Source organism: Leptonychotes weddellii, chromosome 1 (genome assembly GCF_054177405.1).
Source record: "Leptonychotes weddellii isolate Sample4059 chromosome 1, ASM5417740v2, whole genome shotgun sequence".
Classification (NCBI taxonomy): Eukaryota; Metazoa; Chordata; class Mammalia; order Carnivora; family Phocidae; genus Leptonychotes; species Leptonychotes weddellii.
This window is the reverse complement of record NC_138369.1, coordinates 13,170,893-13,183,724: the sequence shown is the minus strand read 5'-3', so window position 1 is coordinate 13,183,724 and position 12,832 is coordinate 13,170,893. Positions and strand designations below refer to the sequence as shown.

Sequence of the window (12,832 nt, the reverse complement as noted above, 5' to 3'; positions counted from 1 at the left end):
TCCTGGGGACCTGGGATCAAGCCCCAGGTCGGCCTCCCTACTCAGCGGGGAGCCTGCTTCTCCCTCACCCTCTGCTGCCCACCCCCCGGCTTGTGCTCTCTCTCTCAAATAAATAAATAAAATCTTAAAAAAATAAAAGTAAATAAAAAACCCAATAAAAAAGAGTATTAGGTAAAATCCAACATCCATGGAAGACAAAAAGAAAAAAAAATCAAATCTTAGCAAACTAGGAATAGAAGGGAATTACTTTGTTTGATAGAGTATCTAATAAAACCCTACAGCAAAATCATTCCACAAGGAGAAACAATAGAAGTTTACCCTTAAAAATTCAGAAATGAGACAAGTACACTGCCATCATTTAACATGGGAACCTCTATTCAGTGTTGTAATACAACATTGTAATGCAGCCCAATAAGTTGTTAACAAAATGGCTATAGGAATTGGGAAGGGAGAAAGAAAAACTGCAATTATTCACAGACAGTATGATTGTTTACATAGGTAGGGAAAAAAATCCCCAAGGAATCTATAGGTAAATGATGAGAATTATTAAGAGTTCAACAAGGTTTCTACATATAGGATGCAGAGACCAAAATTATGTGCATTTCTATACACCAACAACAAACAATTAGAAAACAAACAAAAAAATTTTTAAGTGACATTTACAATAGCAATAACAATAAAAATTAAGGGAACTAGGAATAATCTAACAAAAGATGTTGAAAGATTTTATGGAAAAATCCTATAATTTTATAAAAGACATTTTAAAAAGACCCTAATATCCCCCCCCCACAGGAGAACTATACCATGTGCACAGGTCAGATATATCTGTATAAAAATGTCAGTATTTTCCAAATTAATCTAAAAGCTCAATGCAGTTTCAATAAAAACTCCTACAGGACTTTTCATAGAACTTCACAAGTTTGATTCTAAAATTTGTATAGAAGCAAGAGCCAAAATAACTATAAGACCATTTTAAAGAAGATCTAGTTGGGGTAGGAATTCTCTCTACTAGGTATCAACATTTAATTAAAACACACAAAACTATGGGTGCCTGGGTGGCTCAGTCGTTAAGCGTCTGCCTTTGGCTCAGGTCGTGATCCCCCAGGATCCTGGGATCGAGCCCCACATCGGGCTCTCTGCTCAGTGGGAAGCCTGCTTCTCCCTCTCCCACTCCCCCTGTTTGTGTTCCCTCTCTCGCTGTCTCTCTCTCTGTCATAAATAAATAAAATCTTAAAACACACACACACACACACACACACACAACTAGTAAATCAAAGCAATGTGTACAAATTACCTAATTAAACAGAATAAACAACCCCAGAAGTGGCCCCACCCATACCTAGAGATATGATATGAGAGAGACAGCACTGAAGATTATTAGGAAAAGGTGGAGCCATCAATCCATTTTTCCAGGACAATGTGCTACCCAATAAATTCAAATCCCTTAATTTCCTATAATTAAGAACCTAAATATGAAGAGCAAAATTTCAAAATTTTTTCAAGTACATACTTAAACAAAACACACAAAAAAGAGCTATACATTTAACAAAACTTTTTTCCTCAAAAGATACTCTTAAAAATGGGAAAAATCCACAAAATGGAAGAAGGCATTGTCAACACATTTGAACAAAGGAGTTAATCGATATATGAAGAACTTCCACAAATCAATGAGAAAAATATAAACAACTCAATAAAAAAGTGGGCAAATGGTATGAATAGGCAATTTACAGATGAGAAAGTATGAAAGATCAATGAACATTTGTAAAAATATTCAACCTCACCTGTAATCCAGAAATGAAAATTAAAGTCAAAGCATCACATGCCAGCCAGATTTGCAAAACCTGAAACATTGATATACCAAGTGTTTATAAGCATGTGGCCCATCAGGTATACACATACACTGCCGATCTTTGTGGAAATTAGTACACCCACCTTGGAAAGCAGTTCAGTATTAAAGATCCACATGCCCTATTCAACGATTGGCAATTCTACTTCTATGTATACTACCCAGAAATCACTTATATATGCAGTGCACAGATATGAACTAGATTATTTATAAAAATATCATTTTAATATCAAAACAACTGGAACTCCATCCCCTGTGAATAAATAAATGAATTTTTTTAGAGTCATCCAATGGAATTTTTATGTATGTATGTATATATGTATTTATTTAATTTTTTTTGAGGATTTATCCATTTATTTGAGAGAGAGAGAAAGAGAGAGAACAAGCCGGGGCAGGAGAGGCAGAGGGAGAGGGAGAAGCAGACTCCCTACTGAGCAGAGAGCCCTACTTGGGGCTCTATCCCAGGACTCCAGGATCATGACCTGAGCCGAAGGCAGACACTTAACTGACTGAGCCACCCAGGCGCTCCATATTTATTTATTTTTAAAAAGATTTTATTTATCTATTTGAGAGCGAGCACGAGGAGGGGGAGGAACAGAGGGAGAGGAAGAGCCAGACTTCTCACTGAGCAGGGAGCCCGATGCGGGGCTCGATCCCGGGACCCTGAGATCATGACCTGAGCTGAAGGCAGATGCTTAACTGACTGAGCCACCCAGGTGCCCCCATCCAATGGAATTTTATACAGCAGTACAAATGAATGAACTAGAGTAAGGGTCAGCAAACTATCACCTGCAGCCAACTCTGGCCCATCACCTGTTTTTGTACAACCGAAGAACCAAGAATAGTTTATAAAGATGAAGAGTTGCAATAGATAGGGAACATTAACTTGGATGTTAATCAAAAAGAATTTCAGTCTTCTTGTTATTAGACCTATATTACAATTTTTATTCAGTTATTATTATTATATTTTGAATTTCATCGATAAAAGTTTTGTGGAAATTTGGCTTCCTTCTTGTTACATATAAATACATAATACCCTCCATTTTGCCTCTGGCTTCATAAAGCCTGTAATATATATTATCTGGCTCTTTACAGGAAGAGGCTTGCTGAACTTTGAACCAGAGCTACCTATATCAACATGGACGTATCTCCCAATCATAGTGTTGAGCAAAGAATTCAGGTTGCTGAAGAATAATATAGTATGATGACACTTATATGAAGAACAGAACCATAGCACGGTACTCTATGCCACATAGGCAATCACTCACCTACACTTAAGCATAAGAAGATTCATAAATATAAGGGAGGGTTGAGGCAATCAAGGAGGGGCACGTGGGGGCATTGTCTCTATTGATGATATTCCGTTTCTTAAGCTGCAAGTAGTCTGATTCTTCAATCTTTTCGTGTTCATATGTGCCTCAAGTATTTTATTTTATTAAAGATTTTATTTATTTATTTGAGAGAGAGAGAACACCTGAGAGGGGATAGGGTCAGAGGACGAAGCAGACTCCCTGCCGAGCAGGAAGCCCGATGCGGGACTCGATCCAGGGACTCCAGGATCTTGACCTGAGCCGAAGGCAGTCGCTTAACCAACTGAGCCACCCAGGCGCCCTCAAGTATTTTATAATAGATTAAAAGTACAAAGACATCAGATGAGGGAGGGATTACAGAGTCTCTCTGAGGACTCAAACCTATGCTTTTTGGCAGGTCCCTGGTCCCCTTGCCCTGACTCAGGCCTTTCTTCAGGGTCTTTGGAGAGCCCATGGCTGTGTTGGGGTCACGAGTTGCCCCTGCTATGGCCCTGGGCAGTGTTTCCATCTTGGGCTTGGGAGGGAGCACGCACCCTTCTAAATGCTGCAAGAGCATCTCTGAGCAAAGGGTGCCATGGCTAGCACAGGGAACAGAGAACACAAGGGACTCAAGTGAGAGGAAACTTATTTGTGACACTGGGTTCTCTCTGAGCCTGGTTTCCTTTTGGGTCCTGCCCCGTGATGGTGGAGGCTGTGCTTAGCGGGTCCCTGAGACCAGCCTGCCAAAGAGAAGCTCACCTGGTCCAGGAACATCAGACACACTCTCACCAACACAGGTCAATCCAGGAAGAGGCACCCAGGAGGGATCCCTGCTCAGTGCCCCCATGGCTGAGCTCCAAGTGAACCCTTAAGGCTGGGGTTTGGGAGTGGGAGGCTACCCAGCCCGGCTGCTCCTGCCACCAGCCCAGGGGCACAGACCACCAGCCCGAGTCTGCATTTCTCATCCCACTGGCTTTGGTCCCAAGGTGCCATCATTGGGCTGCTTTATTAAATTAGGACACATTCCTTTGAGTCTGAGGCCAAACTTCTCTCCCAGCGGGAGTGCTCCTAGGGTAGCAGAGGGGCTGATACAGAAATATGAACTAGACTACAAGACTAGAGGTGTAAGTCCACTCTATATGGTGCTGCAGAGCCAAAGGAGAGCTCAAGGAAGGACACACTTGGAAGGGCTCAGGTCTCCTTGGAGAAGGTGTGGTCAGCCCAGTGTTCCCTGGGCACCAGCGGGGACAAGAGGCCTTCTGAGTGCATAGCCACATGGAGGCTTGTACACAGGGCTGCAGGTGAGCGTATGACCCTTGGGGCCACAGGCCACTGTGTGCAGGCCACGCGGAGCCTTGGAGAGGGAGTCTGGGCGCCAGCGCACAGCAGGCCAGCAGGGCACGCAGGCTGCACGGGGCTTCAGGCTTTGTGTTAGAGGGCTGCTGAAAGCATTAGCACCAGACCCAGGCTGTCAAGTTGGAGCCTGGATGCCCTTCCTCACATCCACCCCGCCCTTCCCCGGCCTCACACTGCAAACAGCATCATGGCTCCTTCCTCCTGTCACGTCCCTCCAGCGCCCTCTACCGAGAAAGCTTACTCTAAAGTAATCTTGCTTACCCTGAAGGATGCTGAAGGGTGCATCCCGGCTCTACCTTATGATTGACACAACCTTTGTACAAACGTGTGACATAGCCACACTGAAGTGGCTGGGGACAAGACGCCCATCCAGCTAACTTTGTAAAACAGTGGCCTGGACTCAGTGGGGCTAAAGATGAAAGGATCTGCAAATATCATACTCTAATTGGTAAATTCATTTCTCAGAGGGGTGTCATTCTTTTTTTAAAAAAAGATTTTATTTATTTATTTGAGAGAGAGAGAGAGAATGAACAGTGAGAAGAGAGAGAGAGAGAGAAGCACGCTCCCTGCTGAGCAGGAAGCCCAATGCGGGGCTCCATCCCAGGACCCGATCTTGAGCTGAGCCGAAGGCAGACGCTTAACTGACTGAGCCACCCAGGCGCTCCCAGAGGGGTGCCATGCTGACATTGCTTCATAGGCGTGCTGGGGTCGAACAAATAAATATGTGGATGACAGAGGTGGGCCAGGATGTTGGCACCGTAGGAGAGGGAAGCTGCAGGTGCACAGGAAAGAAGGCTGGGATGGATCCTGAGGGCCGGATTAGAATTGGAGACAGCTGCAGGGAGCTCTGCGTATGCACAGATGGGTAGATACAGAGTGTAAGACTTACGTATGTTCCCCCACAGACACATCCACCCAGCCCTGTGTGCTGAGAGCTTCTGGTGGCAAGGAGCACACTCAGTCCTTACGACTTGGTTTCTAAATATCGTTCTCTAGTAAAGGAGTGAAGGCGCCTTGGTGATATGCAGGAAGAAATATGAGATGAGCCTGGAGCATATTGTAGTGCCAGAAAAATAAGGAAGTGCTCAAAAATCAGAAAGATGTGGGCACGTCAAAGGGACGCCAGGAACCGACCTGACCGAGCTCCCGAAGGCTGGAGCAATCTGAGCCACCAAGTAACACAGTATTGGATCATAACCCAAAGTGTAACATAAGCATACATGAATTCATAACGATTGAGTACATGAAAAGTAAGAGGGAAAGACAAATCTTCTTTATAGAAGAATTCCAAGTAACATATGTAGAGAGTCCCCCTCCAGGAGGTGAGACTTGCTTTGGTCCCACCACTCTTCTTCTGGGTAGGCTAGACTTGCTTCCAGGGAATAGAGTGTCAGCCCTTCTTCGTGGCAGAGAACAAAGTCGTGAGTGAGGAGACCGGCACTCCACCATGCTGTCACCCTGCCTGCTGTGAGCCCCAGGATCCGTTGCACTCCTCCGGGCAGAAGGAGATGCTGAATGAGCATATGCAGGGACCCCCTGTGGGAACCCTGGGTGGCAGCATGTTGGAGACAAGGTGGCGGCTAGTCTGAGGTTGCTCCCATGCTGGGATGGCCTCTATGTAAGCCATCCAGAATCTAAGCCTGTAAAGCCTCCAGGTTTCAAAATGAAAATGGTAAGGACGACCCATCACGAACAGCCAACGGGCCTTTAAACTATAGCCACTCAATAATTTCCTGTCTTGGCTTCCCGCACCTGTCGCTGGAGGACTCCTGAGTACTTCTGGATTCTTGCTGCCTGATTCGCAGGCATTTGTGCTCAGATAGAACTCTTAGCATGTTTCATATGCCTGAAATTATCTTGTGAGAGCGCCCCGTCATGTTTCTGCCCTCGGATGTTGATTTTAGTTGCCTCTCCCCACCTCACTGTCCCCCGAATGTCAGTAGGAGGAAAGGGATGCTGGTACGTTACCAGCACAGGGCTCGAGAAATGCCCCTAGAGTGAATGGATGGCAGGAGTCCCTCGGCTGCGTCTGAGCCCCGGGGAAGGAGAGCAGGTGGCCAGCTGCCAGGCTCCTCCTCTCTACCGTCAGGGAACTGGCTGAGCTGGAGAGGCCTTCCAGATTGTTAGTGTTGGGAGAGAAAAGCCTTCCTGAACCCTGGCTGCTTGAGCCTCCAACCCCTCTGCTGAGGGCATCGGGAACAGGACCTCTGCTTGTCCTTCTAGAGACACGTTGTGGCCGCCCTTCCCAGGGGGAACCTGGCTTCCAGGGCCTACAGCTCTCTGCTTTTGGGGAAGGGTGTCTGAGCTATTAGAGAGAGTGGCGGGGAGAGGCAGAGGAGAGGGGAGAAGGGGAAAGAGGAGGAAGAGGGGGAGGGGGAGAAGGAGAGAGGGAGAATTAGTGCACAGTTGTAGAACACTTCCACAAAGCAGACCAGACCCCTCCTGGACCTAGTCACTCAAGCCCTTGTCCCCTGGGGCCTCGACGGAGGGGAAGAAACACGCGTCCCTGTGCTCATGGGCAATGCAGCCTGGTTCTCACTGGGAACCTCCACCCGCTGGAAAGTTCAGTGAAGTTTTCAGGTCTTTGACAGGCCCTCAGGGTGCAGTGGGGTGGAGGGAGGGTGCAGGGGGGGAGATCCCTGGCCTTGGAGTCCTGGTTCAGCCTAGAACCTCCCAGGGAGGCTCTGAGGAATTTGGGAGAATCTGTATTTGGTTGGCATTCTTACTATCCACCCTCCCCCCTTCCCTCCTTTTCCCCCTCCCTCCCTCCCTCCCTCCCTGCCTCCTTTCTCTCATTCATTCATTCATTCATTCATTCATTCATATACCCAGTGTTTGTAGCTCACTAGCAGCTTTGGTGGGTGGCAGACAGGACAGAAAGGAAGACTGGAACCAACATTTCCTTACTGGGCCAGACACCATGTTAAGCTTTTTAAAAGATAAATGATCTAATCCCCACTGCAACCCTGGAGATTATCGCTCCCATTTTAGAGATGAGAAAACTGAGGTTCAAACTGGCGAATTGGAAATGCCACTCATACAGGTGCACGGATGGAAGCTGAAGGCGGCCATTCATCTTGTGGCCGCTTTGTGTCACTCTCAAGCTCTGGGTGACTGCCCTGTCTGAGATCATCCCTCCCCACCCTTGGCATCATTTGTCCCTGGGGCCTTCCTCCCACTCAGCCCCAAGGGCACTGCTGTGGGTCAGGAGGCCGGAGCTTCCTTGTTCCTGTCCGGGGGCGGGGGTCTGCAGTGTGGCCTGCAGGAGAGCAGGGTTTCTGGGCTCAGACACACTCCTGCTCCATTCGCAGCGCCCACCCACCTGTGCTCTCTCCCGTCACTTCTAGAGGACTGCTCTCTCCCCTCGCCTTCCTGTCCTTCCTTTCCCAGGGCTGCACCAGCTCTCCAAGCTTCCAGAGGACCGTTCTCCAGGACACCTTGTCTCCTGAGCTCCTTCCTGAGCCTTTGCGTGGACGTGGCGGTCCTGGTGTGCCTTATCCGCAAGGCCTCCCAGCTTCTACTGGGCCCATGGTCTCAGCTCCCTCCTCGGAGAAGTGAGTCCACAGTGCCGACCTGAGCCCGCCTCCCACGTATTCACAAGGGGGAGGGTCCTCACCCAGTGGCCACAACACACACCATAACCCTGGCCCCAGCAAGGACGGGTGGACAGCCGACCTGACTGGGCCTTTGTTTCTCTCCTAGCCAAGAGTAGCTACAATTAATGTGCCCCAAATTATCAGCATTACCGCAATGAACCCTGACCTTTTGAGGAAGAAGATGTATGAATAACCACTCTGCAGGTGTGACTGCCAACACCCACAGGGAGTAAAGGAGCTTGCCAGCATGAGGGGGTTCTGTACAATCAGGGGGAGGGGAGGGGAGGGGAGGGGCTGGGCACAGGGAAGGGTGTGGCCGGAGGGACTTCTGGGGGGTGAGCACCTCCTGTGACCTCTTTTCTCTGAGGAGGCCCCATAACTTTCCCTAGGAGCTGTGTTGGGTCCTTGGAACCCCGATCTCCACTCCCACCAGCCTGGCCTGTGACCTCAGCATCTCTATGATTGACACTAAGCAAGCAACTGTCCTCCGTGGAGACCGGAAGCTGTCACGGGAACTGTGGGTGGACATCCTGTACTGCCGAACCTCCTCTTTCCCATCGGGCCTCCTTCCTTGCCCCAGCGCCTCCATTCCTGCTCATTCCTGCTCCCCAGCAGGGAGCCCAGTGGACAGTGGGTGGGCTGCTCGGGGGGCCCAGAGCACAACTGGAACCCGGGAGTTGGGAGAACAAAGCCTGTAGCCCAGCGAGCAGAACCCATCATCACCTTCCAGACCACCTGCCTCTGGCCCAACCAGCCTGGGCCCCTGAGCTTTCTGCTACCATCTTCCCTGCTCCCTGCAACTCCCGCTGGATCCTGGACTGAGGTCAGACTTGAGTCAGAATTTTTAACAGAGAATGGAAGATGGCGCGTTCCTCCGGGGAGCCGGCGGGGGCTTGGGAGAGCAGGAGGCTGGCCACGGAGGAAGTATGGCCCCAGGGGCCAGTCCATAGGTCGTGGTGACTCTTTCCAGTCTGGAGCCCACTCAGCAGCCCCCAAGTGTGTGGAAGGCTTGTCCCCTCTACCCCAAGGTGCAGGCTCTTGCCCTGCCCCACAAGTGGGCCGGGGTAGGGGCGTGAGATGAGACTGCGCCTTCAGTTATCAGCCCTGGCTGGGAACAGGTGTGAGCACCAGCTGGGAACATTTGACTTGATTTTTCAGTTATTTCCTTATTCCTCCTGTGGGCCCCTTTGAAGTCCCTGCTCCATCAATCACAGTTAATCTTGATCAACAACAATATGCTGGGAGCCCCAGATCATAAGGGCTCGGTGCCAGTGTGGGAGGAAGGTGGACGGTGGCAGAACATTCTGGGGCAGAACATTTCGGGCCCTTCTTGGCACTGCCTTCCCAGCGGGGACATGCAGTTTGCCAGGGGAGTAGGGGTAGCGTATGGGGCCTGCAGTTGCCTGGTGGGCATTTTAGCTTCACCTCCACCCCTGAGCCTCAACCTCCTCATCTGTGAGATGGGCAGAATGATGACGGGAGCTACCCACACTGGTGGCCCAGTGAGTAGTGCACACAGGGCGTCCAGAACATTGTGCTCAGGAGCTCGCCAGGGTCTGCCAAACATCTTTGTTCCTCCTTTCTCCCCCTCCCTCCCTTCCTTCCTTTTCCAGAGCCCACGCCCCAGCTCAAACACCTATCCCACTGTGACGTGGATAACCATAAGTTTTGTCCATTTACAAATATTCATTCCCACCCTCTCCCACACATCCTTTCTCTCTTCAGCCACCGACAAGGGTTGACATTTGAGGGAGAGGGTCGTTTTTCAGGAAAAGCTTTGCTCTGCAGTTTCCAGAGGGTCCCCGGAGGAGCATTTCTGACACATCCCAAGCAAGGGCAGCCCCTCTGGGGGTGCCAAGGAGGCCATTCCCAGGGCCACAGCCATTCATATGCCCTCATGCTGGTGGCTTTTAAAACTAAGCTTGTTATGCACATATAGCAAACATCTAGAAAAGTGCATCATTAATATTTTGTACAGCTAGGTAACTTATTACAAAGTGAACCCCCTCATGTGATCACCACCAGTAGCCCACATTACCAGTACCCCAAGCCCCACTCCTGCCCCCATCAATCACTTTCCTGCCTTCCTACTCCCCAAAGTTACCGCTCTCCTATCTTGTGACCTCAGAGACTAATGTGACCTGTCCTTTAGCTTTGTATACATGCAGTAAGGTGGGAGTACTCATCTGTGGCCCCCTTCTTTTGCTCAGCTTTATATTTGTGAGATTGAGCCATTCTCCAGGCTTAGTTTATAGTGTTATTATTTATTGTGTTTATTTATCATTTATTCATTTGTCATTTAGGTATCGTGAGCCTACCACTCAGACATTTGGGATGTTTAGGGAAACACTCTTTTTTTTTTTTTTTTTTTAAGATTATTTATTTATTTATTTGAGACAGAGGAAGAGTGAGTGAGTGGGAGGAGGGGCAGAGGGAGGAAGAGGAAGAGAATCTCAAGCAGACAACCCGCTGAGCACGATCTCACCACCCTGACATCATGACCTGAGCCAAAACGGAGAGTAGGATGCTTAACCGACTGAGCCACCCAGGTGCCCCAAGGGAAATGCTCCTATGAACATTCCTGTTTATGTTCTTGGTGCACATTTCAGTTGGACGTAATTCTGGGAGAGGGGCACCCCGTTGTAGGCAGCGCTGTGTTGGAGCTGGCCCCTCCTGGCTCATGAGAGCCGGCTGTTAGATCGTCAAGAATTTGCAGAATTTTGCCCCACTCTGACCTTCCTTTCCTTGCATTCCTGGGCTCCTGAGGTTGTATCTGTAATGATGGGACCACCATATAATGTGATATCATTTATCTCTTTCCTTCTCCAAGTTCAGTGGTAGCCATCCATGTTGGTAGCATGAAATCAGTCATGGGGGAGTTTTTACACCATGGAAATGTTACAGATCGAGGCTTAATAGATTTGTTTGGCTGATGGTCTAGGGTTAGCCTGAAGGCAGTGATGGAGAACATGTTGGTAATACAGGATGGGCTCAGAAGGGTGCCACCTCTTCCGTTGTGACAATGTAAATAGCGCAAAGAAACTTAGGATGTATTTCTCCAGTTTCAGAAAACTATGAACTGATTCAGGAAAGAGGTTCATTGCTTACATCACTGACGAATGAGTGACGTTCAGTGTTGTTTCTCTTCCGAGTTACTCTTTAACATCAACAAAAATATTAACCAGAAATATTTTTGGTGGAGCTGCACTCCCAGAGCCAGTTAGGAAGCGCTGATCAACCCGGCATTGGCCGAGGGTGCGTTGTGCTGTAGCTGGCCCCGCCAAACCCTTCTCCAAAGTGGTCACGCCAATTTCTATGTCTGCTGGTGGGTCTTTGAACAAAATTCGGTTGTACTTTGTACTCCTATCCCAGGACCAACACTTCCCTAGAAACTAAGGTTATGGCTGAGCAAACAAGCTGACGTAGGCTGGTTGACAATTATTGGCAAAAGATTCCATAAGCAAATCCTACTTCCAAAGGGCCGCTGTCTGCAGCGTGAGCCCGGCAAGGCAGTGCGCAGCAGGTGTAGCTACTTGGCTTCCTGGTGGGGGCTGTACTCTGAAGGCCCCTCGTGTTCAAGTTCGAGTGGGCGGGGGAGACACCAGGCACCGGGCAGGGTCACCCTGTGAGTGCTATGGGGTAAGGAGTAAGGCTGGGGCATACTCCCAGAAGCAGTGGCCGGGGCAGACAGCTGGGAGCATTTCCATGGGTGGATGTGTCCCTCCTGTGCAGGTTTCCTGTCCTCCATGCAAAAAGCCCACTGCCCACCTGGAAGGAAGGCTGAACTGGGCTGTCTCTGGGGCAGAAGTCTCGCTCGAGGAAGCTCTGCTCCCCGCTCAAGGAAACCCCTCTCTTGAGGGTTCAGTTCTCACGTTTGGTATATCACTGCTCAGATCCAATCTCAATAAATTCTTTTGTGTACTGACATCTGTGGGCAACCCCGAGTAGCCCATAATATGAGGAACAAACATTGTCCGAAAATGCACACAGGCCCTTCCGAGGCTTGTGAATGTGCCCGTTGTTCTTGTGGTCAGAGTAGACATTTCCTGCACTTTCTCTTATGCAGAGCTCAACGATCAATCACAATGGACTTTTAACTGTGGAACTCGAAGAGACAGGCTTTGCATCAGATGTGGACTGTACAAAAACAAGCTTCAGCCTCCTTCTGAGTTCATGTGTAAAGAAAGAACCAATGTCCGTGAAACAGCGCGATGAGCCAAAGGCTTGAATGGGAGATTATTGGCAGCCCAGTGCCACAGACACAGGTGGGTGGGGGGTACAAAAGTCAGAACGGGGCTTGAAGGAGTGGTTAGGAAAGCTGTGGAGTCCCAGACTCCCATGTGAGGATGACCCACGGACATGTACAGAGCGTTTCATGAGCCCCTGGAGTTGGACACAGTATTTTACATAACTAGGCATCAGCATTATCTTGGGGAGAATATGGACCCATGGCCCAAAAGAAATTTTAAATAAAGTGGTAGACTTCTCCCTGTGACTCCTAGTACCAATGCCACACTAGGTAGTAGTGAGTCGGGCAACTTCCTCCATCACCATCCACCTGGAGATCCAAGGGTCTATTCTACTGACAGTGTACAGAATGGACCTTCTGCTCTACCTCTCCCAGTTTGCTTCATCCAGTCTTCCCCATCTCAGCAATGCAAGTCCCTTCTTCCAGCTTCTCAGGCCAAGCACCCTAGCGGCGTCCCCTTCTCCCGACGCTCACACCCCACATTCCTGGGGGGGTA

The 12,832-nt window shown here is 49.0% G+C and overlaps 1 long non-coding RNA gene across 1 annotated transcript; it reads left to right on the top strand.

The window, feature by feature from the left end:
- The first annotated feature begins 7,631 nt into the window (after positions 1-7,631).
- Positions 7,632-9,082, top strand: LOC145717015 (uncharacterized). The gene is made up of 3 exons (XR_014139991.1): positions 7,632-8,045; positions 8,194-8,291; positions 8,477-9,082. It is a non-coding gene; the product is annotated as an uncharacterized LOC145717015 (long non-coding RNA).
- Positions 9,083-12,832: the final 3,750 nt, after the last annotated feature.